At 34.2% G+C, this 16,497-nt stretch overlaps 1 protein-coding gene across 1 annotated transcript in view; it reads right to left on the bottom strand.

Annotated features, from left to right (window-relative positions):
• Nucleotides 1-16,497, bottom strand: part of grpr (gastrin-releasing peptide receptor) — a 64,419-nt gene that overhangs the window by 28,123 nt on the left and 19,799 nt on the right. Inside the window, exon 2 of the mRNA XM_087273857.1 lies at nucleotides 8,269-8,344. The gene's annotated coding sequence lies outside the window, so the exon portion shown is untranslated. The remainder of the gene's footprint in view (nucleotides 1-8,268; nucleotides 8,345-16,497) is intronic.

The raw sequence follows: 16,497 nt of genomic DNA, 5'->3' as shown, positions 1-16,497 counted from the left end.
AGTTTATGGTTATCCACTATCTACATTAAAGAAACTTACTGTTAACCAGGTGACAGATTTCCTAATGCATTTTCAGTTCTTTACTGTTGAAATCACAGTAAACGACAATCGCAAATTGCAAGCTTGTGTAGCAGCAACTATATTTTTTTCTCCCACATGCCCTGTTCCTTTCACTTCACCATCCAATCTGAATGATTGAAAACTTCACGTCGCCTTGTTCACATGCAATTTGCGTTCAAAGTTATTTTCATTACATTGTAGTTTAACAATCTTCAGATTAAAAACTGCTCTCCCTTTGTAGCGTACTCCTATAACATGCACACCATTTCAATTGCAGCCATGGCTCCTGAAGAAAGCTAGGAGACTTTTCAGGAAATTTATGTTAACATTTCCAAAGCTAGTTAAAAACAAACAAATATGTTAAAGGCTTTAACTCATATTTAATTCATATTTATATGTATATGTCATACTGTAAGCAACATTTCTGCAGAGGTTTAAGTATGTCAGAATTGTAAAAGTAATTCATAACTAAATTTAGAAAACTTTTTGTTATTTTATAAACAACAAATAAATATTTTATAAGATCATTGCATGACTATACATGTCATTGTAAAATGGTTCATGTTTTGTTTACAACTGTTAAAAAATATTAATTATTCTCTAACAAAAAAAAGAAAGAAATATATGTATTGTGTAACTACATGTTTTAAATAAGAATACAGGGGAACATATAAACTGAGGCAAGCAAACTATATATATATATATATATATATATATATATATATATATATATATATATATATATATATATATATATATATATATATATTTTTTTTTTTTTTTTTTTTTTTTACCAAAACCATAATTGATAAAATAATTTGATACTTCACCCCCTTTAAAGTATCATTACAGATGACTTACTTTTTAAATTAACATGGTTCAAGCAGACATTTGCCACTACTTTATTTCCCAAATGAAGCAGTTCAGTCACATGTTATGTTGTTGTTTGAAAAATCCCTTGATCAGGTAATTTTGTAAACCCATGATCTGCCTATTGAGACCTTCACAAGACCTCCCTCAGGTATCCATCTATTGCTAACAGTGCTAAATTTTGCTTGCAAGTGCATTTTGTTGCAGTGGATATCGACCATAATTCCTTCAGTGGCTCAGTGGATAAGCATTGCTCAGGGACTTAAGCATAATGAAGCCTTTTCCACTGTTTTGTTTAGTGATAAACCTTTTAATTTCCTTAAATATTTAGGGTGGAATATGCTATTTCTGCCAGCTGAATATTTAGTGTGTAAAAAATTAAAAGAAAGGTCTAGTGTTGTTTTTTCTACTCTATATATGTGTGATAGTTAATTTTATGATAAAACTATGGGTTTCTGTTTATATGCTGATTTCACTTAAATTGTTCACTCAAAAATTTTAATTTGTCATCAGTAAATTCATCATTAACTTACTCTTTGCATTAAACTTTTGTGAGTTTCTTTCTTCTGTCGATGAACACAACAGAAAATGTTTTGAAAAATGTTAGAAACCTATAACCATTGACTTTAATAGTATTTTTTTTTTAATTATTTGGTTTCCAACATTTTTCAAAATATTTTCTTTTGAGTTGACAGAAAAGGAAACTAATAAAGGTTCGAAAACACTTGAGGGGTAGTAAATAGTGACTAAATTTTCTTTTTTGGCTGAACTATCCCTTTACATTTCTCTTTAATTTATATTTGTTGACTGTACTCTGCGGCTCAGTTTTATTTCAGAGCCACACATATAAATATAAGGTGCATGTGGTATCCAGTTTCTTCGATTGTTTAATAGTGTTATAACTATTATTAATGCTAATTTGTATAGAAGTAGAAGGATTCTACTTCTACAGTAGAAAGTATGACTAAAATGTCCTTGCAAACCACTGAACCTAAATCAGAGTCATGAGAAAATACCCAAAATAACAGAAACCATATTTGCGAAAAATATAACATTTTTTAGTTTAGATCAGGTTTTATTCATTTACGTGAACTGGCTCGGGCGAGGCAGTGGCGTAATAGTGCTGTCGCCTCACAGCAAGAAGGTCGCTGGGTCGCTGGTTTGAACCTCGGCTCAGTTGGTGTTTCTGTGTGGAGTTTGCACCGGTTTCCCCCACAGTCCAAAGACATGCGGTACAGGTAAATTGGGTAGGCTAAATTGTCCGTAGTGTATGAGTGTGTGTGTGAATGTGTGTGTGGATGTTTCCCAGAGAGGGGTTGCGGCTAGAAGGGCATCCACTGCGTAAAAACTTGCTGGAGTTCATTCCGCTGTGGCGACTCGGATTAATAAAGGGACTAAGCTGACAAGAAAATGAATGAACTGGCTCTGTCCTGGAGTGCCGGTGTTCTGGAGAGTTTAGCTCCAACCCTAATCAAGCACACCTGAAGCAGCTAATCAAGCTTCTACTAGATATACTAGAAACTTTCTGGCAGGTCTGTTGAAGCAAATTGAAACTAAAATCTGCAGGACACCGGCCCCTGCATTATAGTTTATGTCATGTAATTCATCCAGTCACCAGGGGGCGATCAAACTGTTTTGACTTCACTTTTTAGTACTGTATGTGTGAGGTGCACTTGATAGGCATCTATTGGCTGTATTGAAAAAATGGAAAATGCTGCATTTGAAGGATGTACTATTAGGTGGAAAGGTATCAAAGCATTGCCAGCTCCAGCTTCACTTCCTGTCTCCTATTTTTTCATCTTATTTTTTTAAATAGAATCTATCCCTCACTACCTTTGATGATCCACAATCCTGTGCATTCTATTGCCAGTAGATTTAATAATTAATTGATTTAATAAATATGGCATGTGAACACTGCACTTCATGGCACTTATTTTGTGCATAAATGTGTTTTCCCCCAATTTTAGTGTCATTTCATGAAGTTAGGTTGCAACTATCAAAACTCTACAAATCATTCTTAATATTGCAGTTTTTATTAAAATTATTTTAAAAACATGATAATACATAAGTAATAATAATAATAATAATAATTTTGACAAGTGTAATGTCTGTGTGAGCTGAAAACGAAGTGATCAAGTCTGAATAATCCCATCTACCAATGAACTGCATTGGATTGTCTACTTTTATAAGCATGACGAGCGTTGTGTGATGATGACACCCGCAAAAATCAATGAATAGATTTTTGGAACTTGCAAGAGATGTTTTTTTTTTTGTTACATGCTTTTGTATGAAAAAAGAAAGGATGGGAAGAGGGAAAAAAAAATCTGTTGAGTTGCAGATCTGTCTTGGTAAAAGACATCAGGAATAAATGCTAAACGCAAATGATTAAAAAAATTTAGGTTAATTTAGGTCAATCAATCAATCAATCAATCAATCAATCAATCAATCAATCAATCAATCTATCTATCCATCCATCCATCCATCCACCCACCCACCCACCCACTTACCCATCCATCCATCCATCCATCCATCCATCCATCCATCCATCCATCCATCCATCCATCCATCCATCCATCCATCCATCCATCCATCCATCCATCCATCCATCCATCCATCCATCTATCTATCTATCTATCTATCTATCTATCTATCTATCTATCTATCTATCTATCTATCTATCTATCTATCTATGTTTATACCAAAAGCAAGCCTACATGGAATTTTAGGCCTAGGGACCATGTTGAAACAATGGAAAATTTTAAATAGTAAAAAATGGTATATATGGATAAGAAATAGACAAAAGTTTACAGAATAATTAACAGAAAATAATGACCAAAAACAAAGACTAACTAAACATAAAATAAAATAAAAACATGTTTTGTACACTACCTGACAAAAGTCTTATTGTCAGTTTTAAGAGCAACAAATAATAACTTGACTTCTAGTTGATCATTTGGAAAAGTTGCAAAAGGTTTTTGAAAAGAATAATCCCATTGGAACCCGCATGGACCACCCCAGATTCTCACAGAAATCAGTCAAGTTTAGTGAAGGAAAAATCATGGTTTGGGGTTAAATTTAGTATGGGGCCGTCTGAGAGATCTGCAGAGTGAATGGCAACATCAGCAGACATTTGTGCTGCCCTTTCCATTACAAACCACATAAGATGGCAAATTCTTCAGCAGGATAGCGCTCCTTCTCTTACTTCAGCCCCCACATAAAAGTTCCTGAAAGCAAAGAAGGTCAAGGTGCTCCAGGATTAGTCAGTCCAGTCACCAGACATTAACATTATTGAGCATGTCTTGGGTAAGATGAAGTAGGAGGCATCGAACACAAATCCAAAGAATCCTTAATGAACTCTGGGAGTGCAAGAACGCTTTCTTCGCCATTCCAGACTACTAATTATAAGTTATTAGAGTCATTGCAGAGATGTATGGATGCAGTCGTCCAAGCTCATGGGAGTCTTACACAATAGTCATTCTTTTTCACTGCACCATGACTTTATATTCTATACTGAACATTATTTCTCTTGAGTGACAAGACTTTTGTTTAAGCAAAGTCACATCTTACGGTCCTATTGAATTAAAAATCATGATCATGATAAACGTTACAATAAGTGTAATCTATAGGCCTTTGCCTTTCATATAAGCCACTTCTGATACCAAATGGTCAACTAGAAGTCCAGTTATTATTTTTTCCTTAAACTTGGATAAGCCACAAGACTTTTGTCAGGTTTTGTATAAATGATATGTTCCCTACTTATTCATTTGGGAGCAGTGGATACTTCACAGACACTCTATGATTTATCTTTTTTATTAAACCTGCGAATGAATGCTCCTCAAATAATCTGGTAATAAAGGAGAAGTTGGGGTTTCTATATCATTATTATTAATAAAATATGTCATTTGCATGTGAGACAGCGGGCTTGAATTCTAATTAAATAATTAAATTGAAAAAAAGAAAGACTTTGAACAGAGAGACAAATTTTGAGAGGAAAAAAAAATTACAATATTAAATCTGACCCACAGAGTGCAAGGACGTGTACAGTATTACAAGCTGAATGGACAAGTCAGAGTAAAATGTATTTTTATACATTACTGTGTGTCTGTAAGTATAAAAAAAATAATTCATTTATATAAAGTAGACATAAAGTGACTTCCAACAGAAACAAAATGAAAGTTATTAAATAGTATACCTTTATAGTCTTTAGGTGTATTGATTGTTTTTACAGAAGGCTTTGAATTACTTATCAATAGCCTGCTATTCTAGAAAATGCTGTCGTTTTCTTCAGTAATACAATTCAACATCAGTGTGGCAATTTTATTGATTACCCTAAATGTCACATCAGCAGAGTGCTGAAAAGAGCAGTCCATCTAACAGGATTTACAAACACTCTGCAAAGCAATTTCACTTTAATTGTTGTGTTAAAATCCGGAAACGTTGATTAAATGTCATTCTTTATTATGTTTCATAATCAAACAGACGCAGCTCTATTCATTATAGTTGTTGAGGCATTGCTTGAATATACTGTTTGATAATAAAGAGCTTTCTTTTATTCGTCATGAACAATAATTTGGAATAAATAGCTGGACACTGATATTTTAAATTCCTTTTTGGAATACTGCAACAAACAGTGAATTTTGTAAGGAAGAAAAGGCTAATCAAGAGCCACAAGCAAAGAAAACTCATGTTAAAGGGTATCAGCGTTCCAGCAAACTGCTTTAACCTTTTCGCTGAGACTGGTGAAGAAAAGGTCCAGCTGAGACCTTTGCTTCTTATCAAGTAAAGCGATAACCAAAGAAACACACTGCTGTGTTATCAGAGTTATAACTACCAGGGACCTTATTTCTATGCATTTTTTGCAAGAATTACTTTTTTCCTGCTGATTGAAAGCATTCAGGTGTGTATTGTTATTCTGGGTGGCATTATTAAATGCTGAGAAGGACATTTGGACCATGGCAGGTGTAGATTTAAAGTTTTTCTCAATCGCTTTGGCTCAATTCTTTAATGTTTTTTCGAAACTATAAGTTCAGATTTCTAAACAATTAGCTTCCAGTTCACATCAGATTGGAATTTCTTATTAATTTGACCAAACAAGTAAGCAAACAGAAGGTACAATTGTCTGTAGTTTGTGCAACAGCTAACTGAATATGGCTTGTTGATCAAAACTGTCGACTCTCACTTAAACTGTCAAACTCTTCACAACTTTTTTCATCATGTAAGCCGTCACGCTCAAGATTATCTTTTTTTTTTTTTTTTTATAAAAACTTGATATTGACTTTTTTATATCTGCTAAATGAACAAATGACCTGTAATTGCAGTGGGGCAATCACCGTTTTTCTGAGAATGGGAGACTTCCACCATCCTGAAGTCCAGCAGCGTGCTTGTGGAAGAGCAAAAACCTCTTTTAAACTTTTAAGTTTAAAATTCTCAACAAATATCAATTTGTTTGTTTAACTTTTAATTTTAGTTTTTATAAACTTCAATTATAAAAAGTTCAATTGTTAACCGTCTCTGCTCCTTAATTTATAAAAAGTTCCATTGTTAACTGTCTCTGCTCCTCAGTCCCCGGGTCTGAATTGAGACACAGTAGATAGCAGTGCAGCAGGTCTGTTGCCCTTGTCTATTCCAACCAATCTATAGGATTTTAAACATAGGCGTACACAGCAGCACGATATAAGCGATGTGTCTGAATGCTTACAAACTCAACTGATAAAAGACAAAGTCCGCCATTCTCCATTTCTCGTACAGATCTCCACACAAAAATGCCTATTACAAAACAAACATATACAACTCGTGTCATGCACAGATGCGGTCTGACTCAGTCATTGGGTCTCACAGCTTGGTAGGTCCGCCTGCCTTTTATAAAGCACATGCTCTCATGAATAATTAAGAAGCAGAGACTTCTCATAGGATAAGAAAACTCCGCTATGAGTAATGAGACACCGACACGTCATCACTTCACTAGCAGATTTGCGGTACGTCACAGATTTTGATCCTGGCCCAAAAAATTATTTTAAACCTAGAAGATGAAATTAGCTGACAAAAGCTCCATATTATCCAGTTTTCACCACAATTAAAACAAGTAGCTGCTAACATCGTCTTAACTGATGCTCAACACACACAAATCTGTTAAGAATTTCAAAAAAGTACTCCAGGCTGTCTTGAACCTGAAAAATGTTTAAAGTTGATCATACTGAATAAAAGCAGCCTGCAGAAACACTTTGATTGACATTGTCATCAGAGTGGGTAAGCCCCGCCCATTAGTGATGATCTCCTCCCCATATGCATAGAACGTTAGTCTTGTTTTTGAATCTGCCACTATGCAGATGCATTTGTAGCTCCGCCCTCTTTTGAAAAGAGCACAATCTCACTTGAATTTAAAGTGACAGTCACCAAAATGCCAAAATTAGGATCAAAGCCTAAAAGGGGCAGTTTCAAAGAGTTATAAAACATTATTTATGTAGTATTTTAAGCTGAAACTTCACATACACACTTATGAGACATCAGAGTCTTATTTTACACCTTTTAAAAAGGGGCATAATAGGTCCCCTTTCAATTTTGGATTCTACTGTACCTGTGGTATGTTCAGTTTTTTATTTTTTACCTAATATCAAAGACAGAAGGTGAAAATTTTACTTTTGTTGAATCCAGAATATAACCAAAACAACACACGCAGGAGTAATTAAAAGTTTAAGTAAAAAATTTTAATACTAGATTTACATTAAACTTTAAATGTAAATTGTTCTTCTTGTTAAGGCAACAGTATATCCAGCAGCAAAGGGCCGTCCACATCAAACAGTACGGGTTAGCTTACAATTCAGCTATCAGACATTTGAGAAAACAGTTTGCTAAGGCATACACATTTTAGCATGGAGCTGAACAGTAATATATCCAATATATCAATGATGCATTTTCAAGGTGTAAAGAAATCAGTTTTTGAAACTAATGAAGATAGCAAGAGTCATTTTTTTCATCTAATTATATTGAGGCAGACATGTTTAAACAGATAAAAAGTTCCTTAAAAATCTATATTAAATATAAGATGTGTTGTGTTCAATAGAAAAAGTACACATTTTAGAGCAGAAATCATAAAACCCTGATAATTAGATAGAGTCAGAAACGTATACTGGATCATGACTATCCTCACAAACAATTCCCATGCCATCTGCCTTGGCTGAACATTTTAGACTAAATTATCTCATTCTGCTCTGACTCACGACATAAAGATTAGGGAGAGACAGACTATTGAGTACTGCGTTTCTGAATAAAGCAACCAGGAGAGCAGGAGCAAGAATGCCACTTATTGTATATTCGAGTCAAGGAAATTGATATTCTTACCTTTGATTGATGGCTCAGTGTGTGGTAGGAGAAGGCTAATGGCAAGGCAGTGAACAACTTCATGCTGAAAACAGGCCTTTAATAAAAAAGAGGAAAAGTTAAAAGAAAAGAATTGCACTGCAATGGTTCCGGATCATAATATATATAGTTTAAATGATAGAGCAATAGACAGATTATATCGACTTACAGACAAGTGGACGGACGGATGGATTGACAGACAAATATGCATAGATAGATAGTTGTTGGATGCACGGATGGATGGATAGATGGATAGACAGAGACAGACTGACAGACAGACAGAGATGAACGGACGGACGGACAGACAGACAGATAGACTAAAATCAGTTTTACACTACATCTACGGTAGACAGATGGACGGTTGGACGGACGGACGGATGCACAGACGGATGGATGGATGGATGGATGGATGAATGGACAGAAAGACAGATAGATAGATAAGATAGATAGACTAAAATCAATTTTACACTACATCTAGACAGATAGATAGATAGATAGATAGATAGATAGATAGATAGATAGATAGATAGATAGATAGATAGATAGATAGATAGATAGATAGATAGATAGATAGATAGATAGATAGATAGATAGATAGATAGATAGATAGATAGATAGATAGATAGACAGATAGACAGATAGAATATTTCTTTACCTTCTGTCCTCTTTACCAGTGCCAAATTAAAGTGAACCTTGATCAGATTTTGTCTGAACACCAGGATAAATGCACATGCCGGTCTAAAAAGTCTCTTTGTTCACTGACATCCACTCCTAATGAACCTTGTTTCTGACAAACAAAATATATTCCTACAAGCAACAAATAAATTGCAAACCTTACTGGACATTTCTACATCTCAAATTGGACATCACTTACCTGCCAGGTTATTTTCTGGGTCTTGAAAGCTTTCTCCAGCTGCTGACAATATTGCCTATTCCTTTCCGCATATGCATACGTAAATAAGAAGACAATGAAAAAAAAAAACTCACTTCAGCTGAAACATTTCAAAGCATCTGAGGTCATTTTTAATCACCTAATAACCCCTTTTGATGGCTATGTATAACAATAAGAAGAAATAATGGAATGAAAAGGAATTAAACCACAATTGACCATTAGGCCTCTGTGAACCATTAGAGAAAGTGTGACAGCTGAACTCTATGAGGTTTCGCTAACACAAATTTAATGAGGCATAATGCTTTCTTCACTGTCACAGCTATCAGCTACAAAAGAGATGTGTGTTTTCATCCTGTTCGGTATACAGGCCTGATCGCAGCCCAAAATCACACACTGATTAAGTCTGACAGCATCTCATTCTCTTTAGCACTTCTGTAGACAATTCCACTTCAACTGGATTTACCGCTGGGTTTTTATCACACACGCTGGTCAAGATAATGCATCGCCTGAGGCCACCAGAAGGAAATTCAAGCTAAGCTTTTTATTGGAGTTATTTAAGCTGAACAGATTTGTAATTGTAATTAGCTTGCTTAAATTTAAGGGCTGCACAATATATCGTTTTAGCATCAATATCGCAATGTGTGTGTCCGGAAATAGTCACATCACAGGATATGCAATGTTCAGGATTATATCAGCACAACAGCTGAAAATAGACAAGATTTGGGGAGTCATTGCAAAGTATAAGCATGACAGAGTAAAACTTTATCATTCACATGTGTTTTTGTTTAATGTTTTTGGGCACAAAATTAATTAGTACAATGAAGACTATGCAGTTTCTGTACCTGAACAATGTTTGACTCTTCGGAAAATCATAAAGCATTGTTTATTTGACTTTTTTTCATTGCTCTATTGGAATTATTTTGCTTGCAATATGTTTATTATTTTTTATACAGGATTTACACCCTTACAAAATTACCCCAATTAATCTAAATGAATGATTTATTTCCATGATAATGAGTTATTCAAGATATATGGTGAGATTTTATTCATATCACATAAAAACAAAATATTAAAATGTCAAATTTTGTCAATATCATGCAGTCGTAATTCAAGACAATAAGAACAAATCGACGTTGGGCAGGTGAATTATTAGAAAAATAACGCACAGCTGAAGTATTTATACTGCATTAATAATGGTATGCATAATTTTTGATTATGCAACAGATCAGAGTCAATCATTTCACTTATGGTTACCACATTTAAAGACACTACAGATGGTACATTTCAAAACATTTGTAAGGCTTTTGTCTTCAAACTGCTCCTGTGTCTAGGGCTAGTTTCTTATATAACCCATCTAAAGCTGTTTGATGTGATTTTGAACTGCTCTACAGTATGCTGTGAAATTTCTGAAATCATTCGTAGTTAAATGTTACTTTAAAGTGCTTGGAGACAAGCCTGGAACTTCTTTAGCTATGCATTTACTATATCTTAAAAATAATTGTACGCCTTAAAATGTTTATCAGCCAATCATAATCAAGCATTCAGCAGCTTCTTAGTTTAAGTAAAGCGGAATGCTTCTAAAGAAAACTGTTTTACATTTTGGTGATTTAGCTACTGGGCTGGCTAATATGAATTCAAAGCAATGGATTTGATGTTTTTAATACATTCTATTAAATTATTATTAGCATTTATAAGGCTTTTATCATATGTTTTTATGTAAATGAGATGTATGTAACCACACGAATAGGGTATATGCCAAAGCATGCTAATAGGACTTTTAGTTTGCCAGTATCCTGGGTTAACTGCTTCCGGTGAACTGAATGCAATTGCAAAATCAGCACGTTTAGGGTCTGTTTCCTTTAAAAATCAGCAATCTCCACTGGCTGAATGATATCCAATATAAAGTGGGTCTTCGATTGTACAAGTAGCATTAAATTACATTTTCCTCCGCCATGTCTTTAAAATATGAGCATTTATTTTCCCCCAGCATATTCAATGGAGCTTCTGCGCTAACCTGCCAATTCTGACAGGTGCATGCGAGCAAACTGCTTTTTGACTCGTTTTACGCTTGAGCAACTAAATGAATGCCAAAGTCTGTTTAACTGATTGTATTTTAATTACATTACAACATTGATGCTGTAAAAGGAACCAAATAAAATGGAAAAAAACTCACAATAACAGGTCACCGGAAGTTTATCAGCATGAGAACAACACTAGATCGGCATATACCCTATTAACCCCTATTTTTTTTTAAAAAGTACATTTTCCAGGAATATCAGATGAAAAAAAGAATCTGCTCTAATCGAATTTTGAACACTGTTTAGTAGAGCTGCACAATACATTGTTTCAGAATCGATATCAGAATATGTGAAAATCTGCAATAGTCATATTGGATCTGCAATGTTGAGTAGAAATTATAACAACCCAGCACCACAACGCATGCGATTGGTGGAGTCATTGCAAAGTTTAACTCTTAGTGAAAGATTTTATTGACTGTGTTTTAAGACCTGTAACTGTGTAAGATTATAAGATTAAAGCAAAAATTTATAAAGTTTGTAGCTTTAACAAAGATTAATAGTATTGTATTAAATTGTATTTAATTAGGCCGTGCGGTGGCACAGCGGGTACCGTTGTCACCTCACAGCAAGAATGTCGCTAGTTTGAGCACCAGCTGGGTCAGTGAATTGCTGTGTAGGTAAATCTCCGTCCTTTGACCTCTAAAATAAATTGTTCCAGCAACAGACACTTAAGGCCAAGAGCTTTATCCTCCTTGGTAGAGCAACCGACTCCCATGTGGAAATTTGCCGGTTTTATCCCAGCTCAGAGCGGGTTGGGTGGCTTAGGACAGCAGGGTTACATAGATGTACTCCACTACAAAATAATCCCAACGTAAAGTAGTATCTTTATATATAGTTCTTTGAGTAATCTTTTGAAGTTATATTTATATATGTATATAATACATATTGCAGAAAAACAAAACAAAATCCCAATTATTTTTTTTTCAAATACTGCATACAGTAGCACAACTATTTAGAATAGACAGTAGGCATGCTAACTGGGTTAATAACTACAAAAATTGTGGATGAGTGGTTAAATCGAGAGGTTAAGGTGAAGCAGTTTTTGGGACTACTTAATATCTAAACTGATTCAAATATTTATCCTTTATCTGCAACAAAAATATGGTTTGTCAAATCCACAAACAACTCCAATTTGGTAATTAAATATAACAGATAAATGTGTGAAAATTCTAGTGCGAAAATATAAAAAAAAAAGTGTGAAAAAAGTTGATTGACAGCATGATTTGGAGTTGAAATAGACCTATTTGTTTACATAGTAAGACTTTCTGACTTTAACACATTCTGAAATCATCATCTCAACATGAGAACATGCAGGTCTATAAATCCACAATTTTGGCTTCATACTTAACTCAGGGAAAATAACACTATATTCAGTAGATACAGCAGTACATATCAATCACGTCTCGAAAAGTATCTGTCTGTCTTTCACCTCTCTAATCTTTCACTTGTGAAGCTGTGTTTCTGTTTCCAATTTATCTTACATTTTCTTGAGCCTGCGCCAATACTAATCGCATTCAGAGAGCCTAGAGGAATTTCACGGAGCAGAGCAGAATGGGGTCCGTAATCACTGCTGAAATCTGTTCCTGAAAAACCTGTCAAATTACACCAAGAATGATATCCTATTACGGTGAATTTTATAGATTGGCACACAAAAACACATACAAACATCCTGCTGAATCGATAAGGCCATGGGAATCTGTATCTCAAGCATTAAGTGGGCTCACACTGTGGATTGGATACATCACTGAATGATTTCAGGATGTTTTTCCCTGCAGTCTACAGTTGATGATTAGACAAAAAAGGCACTTCGATAATTATATATAATGACAGATTTTATGCAGCATTTTTAATCTGCACTGTTAACACTTTCATCAGCAGGAAACTCAACTGTAAACACAAGTTTTCTAAGTTGTAATTAAAATCAAAGCTGTGTCTCAATTTTTATTTATATGCACCATTCTAAGCATTAATTTTAGTTCAAATAGTTCAAATGCCAGGAGTATGCACTTGATTAACAGAACAACAAAACTAGTGTGGATGTTTTTTTTGTAATTGTAAAGGAATTTCTGAGTTAAACTTTTATACATGGCAATGCACTAAGTTTGTATGGAAGTCCATTCAGAAATCACACTGTTATACAGTAAAAAAAAAGCTGTAGTCACTGAAAAATTAAGTGTGAAGCTTTTAATAAATATAATTGAGATAAACATTACCTGACAAAAGTCTTATTCAAGTTTCAAGTTCAAGTTCCTATTCAAGTTTTAGGAAAAATAAATAATAACTTGACCTCTAGTTGAGGATTTGGAATCAGAAGTGACTTATATGAAAAAAATATGATCATACCTTGATTTTTAATTATTTAATTAGGACAGTGATGTCTGACTTAGCTTAGACAAAAGTCTTGTCACAAAATGTCTGGTGACTAGACTGGCCAATCCTGGAGCACTTTGACCTCCTTCGCTTTCAGGAACGTTGATGTGGAGGCTGAAGTATGAGAAGGAGCGCTACCCTGCTCAAGTTTGCCCTTTCCTGTGGTTTGTAATGTAATTGGCAGCACAAATGTCCTGATACCTCAGGTTGTTGATGTTGCCATCCACTCTGCATATCCCTCGTATGTGCCCTTACTGAATGTAACCCCAAACCATGATTTTTCCTTTACCAAGCTTGACTGATTTCTGAGAGAGTCTTGGGTCCATGCGGGTTCCAATAGGTCTTCTGCAGTATTTATGATGATTGGGATGCAGTTCAACAGATGATTCATCAAAAATCCATAAAAAATCATCAAAATCGACCTTCTGCCAAATTTCCAAATCATCAACTAGAAGTCAAGTTATTATTTGTTGCTCTTACAACTGGGATTGACGACAAGACTTTTGTCAGGTAGTGTAAAGAGTTTTATTAACTTAAGGTATAATCACACTTTAATGTGCTGCTTAAAAATAAATCAAGACAGAGTTTTTTTACAAAGCAAACTAAACATACTACACTATACTAATTTGAATAAGTTTATTTTTATTATTAAAACAAATCATAATATGGAAGCAAATGACCATTTGAAAATGTGGCTGCAGAGTGAACAGGCTTTCCTTTAAAGTAGCTTAAAGTTTTTAGAGAGTAGCTGTTTTTGACTTTTCTGAAACTAATATTCATAATGAAGTAATATGACCTTAAGATAAGATTATGGTTCAAGACCCCTGTAACAAGTCTAATGAACATTTATTCTGGGTACTTTAAGTGCTTTTTAATTTCACACTTCAAAATGTCAAGCATTTAGTAAGGTTGCTTTCTAGGAAAGACTTCCTGTACAAATATAGAGTGCTCATTAGCACAAGAAACCTATTACAGACGAAAACAAACTAGCTTACTATAAATAGTACTGTTTGATTAAATGAGTTAAGTCACAGTTTGCACCTGAAAGCTTTGAGGTTGATTCCTTCAAAGTTCCTGCTGAGCGATTCGGGCATATTAGCATGTATGGAAGTTGGTTTTACTGCCTTAATAGCTACAATGCTTTAATCATGATTCTGACAACATTTACAGAAAAGGGACATCTGATATTTGAGTTGAAACTACATAAATTGTGCAAAATAAGACAAAGCAACATGTCAATCTGACAAAGGTCCATAATTTGTCCCATAAGCTCATTTGTCCTATTTTGACTAGTATCCCATTATAAATTGTGAAAATATCTCATCAATAAAAGCTTAAAGATCAAGTAGAATTCTCTGTTGGCTGTCGTGACTTCAGCTAATCGGTTTTGACCAATGCTAACAATTCTTTTTCACGAGTTCAACATTCAGCTGTGCAAGAAAACATACAATCTGACGTGAATGACGTCATCTTTCACTACTGACCAATGGTATTGTTCTTAAACAGAGAAACTGTTATACAAGTAGCTTTCATTCAAAATCTTTGACCTTATTCTTGAAACAAAAAAAACCCCGTTATGTTAGGCACCAAAAGTGGCCCATATTAAAATGAATTTGAATACTAATTTGGCTATTGTTATGCATAAATTTTCAAATGTACCTTCTTACAAGAGAGGCTTGAAAAATCACGATGCTCTACATTATTTATTATGTATTCAAATGGCCAAATTCTGACTGAGTAAAGTAAAATGTGCAGGCCAGGTTGTTATTTGCATAATAAATGACAATAGACTATAGTTTTTAATTTAAAACCTCAACTGAATAATATTTTCTAATGATACTGTATGTGATGTTATAAATTTGCATTTTAAAATTAATTATTTATTCATATTTCTTTATTCTAAATCTTAGGAAATGTCTTTGCTACATCAATAAGTGTGGTGATGACCATCTGACAAGCTAATCCAGCTAAAAAATAGTGCTTAAAATATCACTAAAATGCCGTATTTAGATCTAATAATCTAATAATTTAATAGTCAATTTTTGAGAGAAAATAACCACCACTTTTACCAGGCTGACTACGGGCCTGCTGCTGACTAAACATTTACCTGTAGCTTTGTCCAATAGCTGAAAATCGAGAACGGCAGTTCACCCTAAGAAATTACCACATCCTTAACCAATACTTTTAGCCCCAACACTCACAATTGTGTTTGATACTGATAGCGCTGCAAAACAACACATGCAGAACACATTTAATATGATTCATACAAGTGTTTCGTCTTTCATTTTACATATCAGTGCCTAAAGCGCCCTCTGTCGGTCATCGTATTTGTATGCATGACTGCCGTTGATGAGTAGCCACCTACATAGTAGGCAGCCACACAACAATCCAATAACTGTTGAAAAATCTTGCTATTTAAACGATACACTAAAGCCTCTAAATTCAAGTGAAGACATTTTCAGAAACTTATTAGTGATAGTACACTTCAGCAGTAATTTACAAATTATTATTACCTATTATTTCTGAATAGCTCATAATACTTAGAGCAGCAATGAGAAAAGTAAATATTGAAGTAAATAACTGTTCTGTTTGTTTTTCTACTGTCTCTGCACTTAGAGCCAGGATTTTCAGTCACACACTGACCCCCGAATAGGATAATTCTCGTGATTATCCCCCATCCTAAAATGGAAAGGGCACTTAAATATACCTATATAGATGTGTTTTTAAAGAATTAATTTATACTTTAATAAAGGTGCATCTATATTATATCAATGATTACATCTCTATTATATCAATGGGTTTTCCTCTTCCTTGCTAATTAATCATTTCAATAAACAATGCATCTATTACAGTATTTATGTTTGTTAACAT

This window comes from Danio rerio, chromosome 11 (genome assembly GCF_052040795.2).
Source record: "Danio rerio strain M-AB ecotype USA chromosome 11, GRCz13ab, whole genome shotgun sequence".
Taxonomy (NCBI): domain Eukaryota; kingdom Metazoa; phylum Chordata; class Actinopteri; order Cypriniformes; family Danionidae; genus Danio; species Danio rerio.
This window is presented reverse-complemented; position numbering and strand designations above follow the sequence as displayed.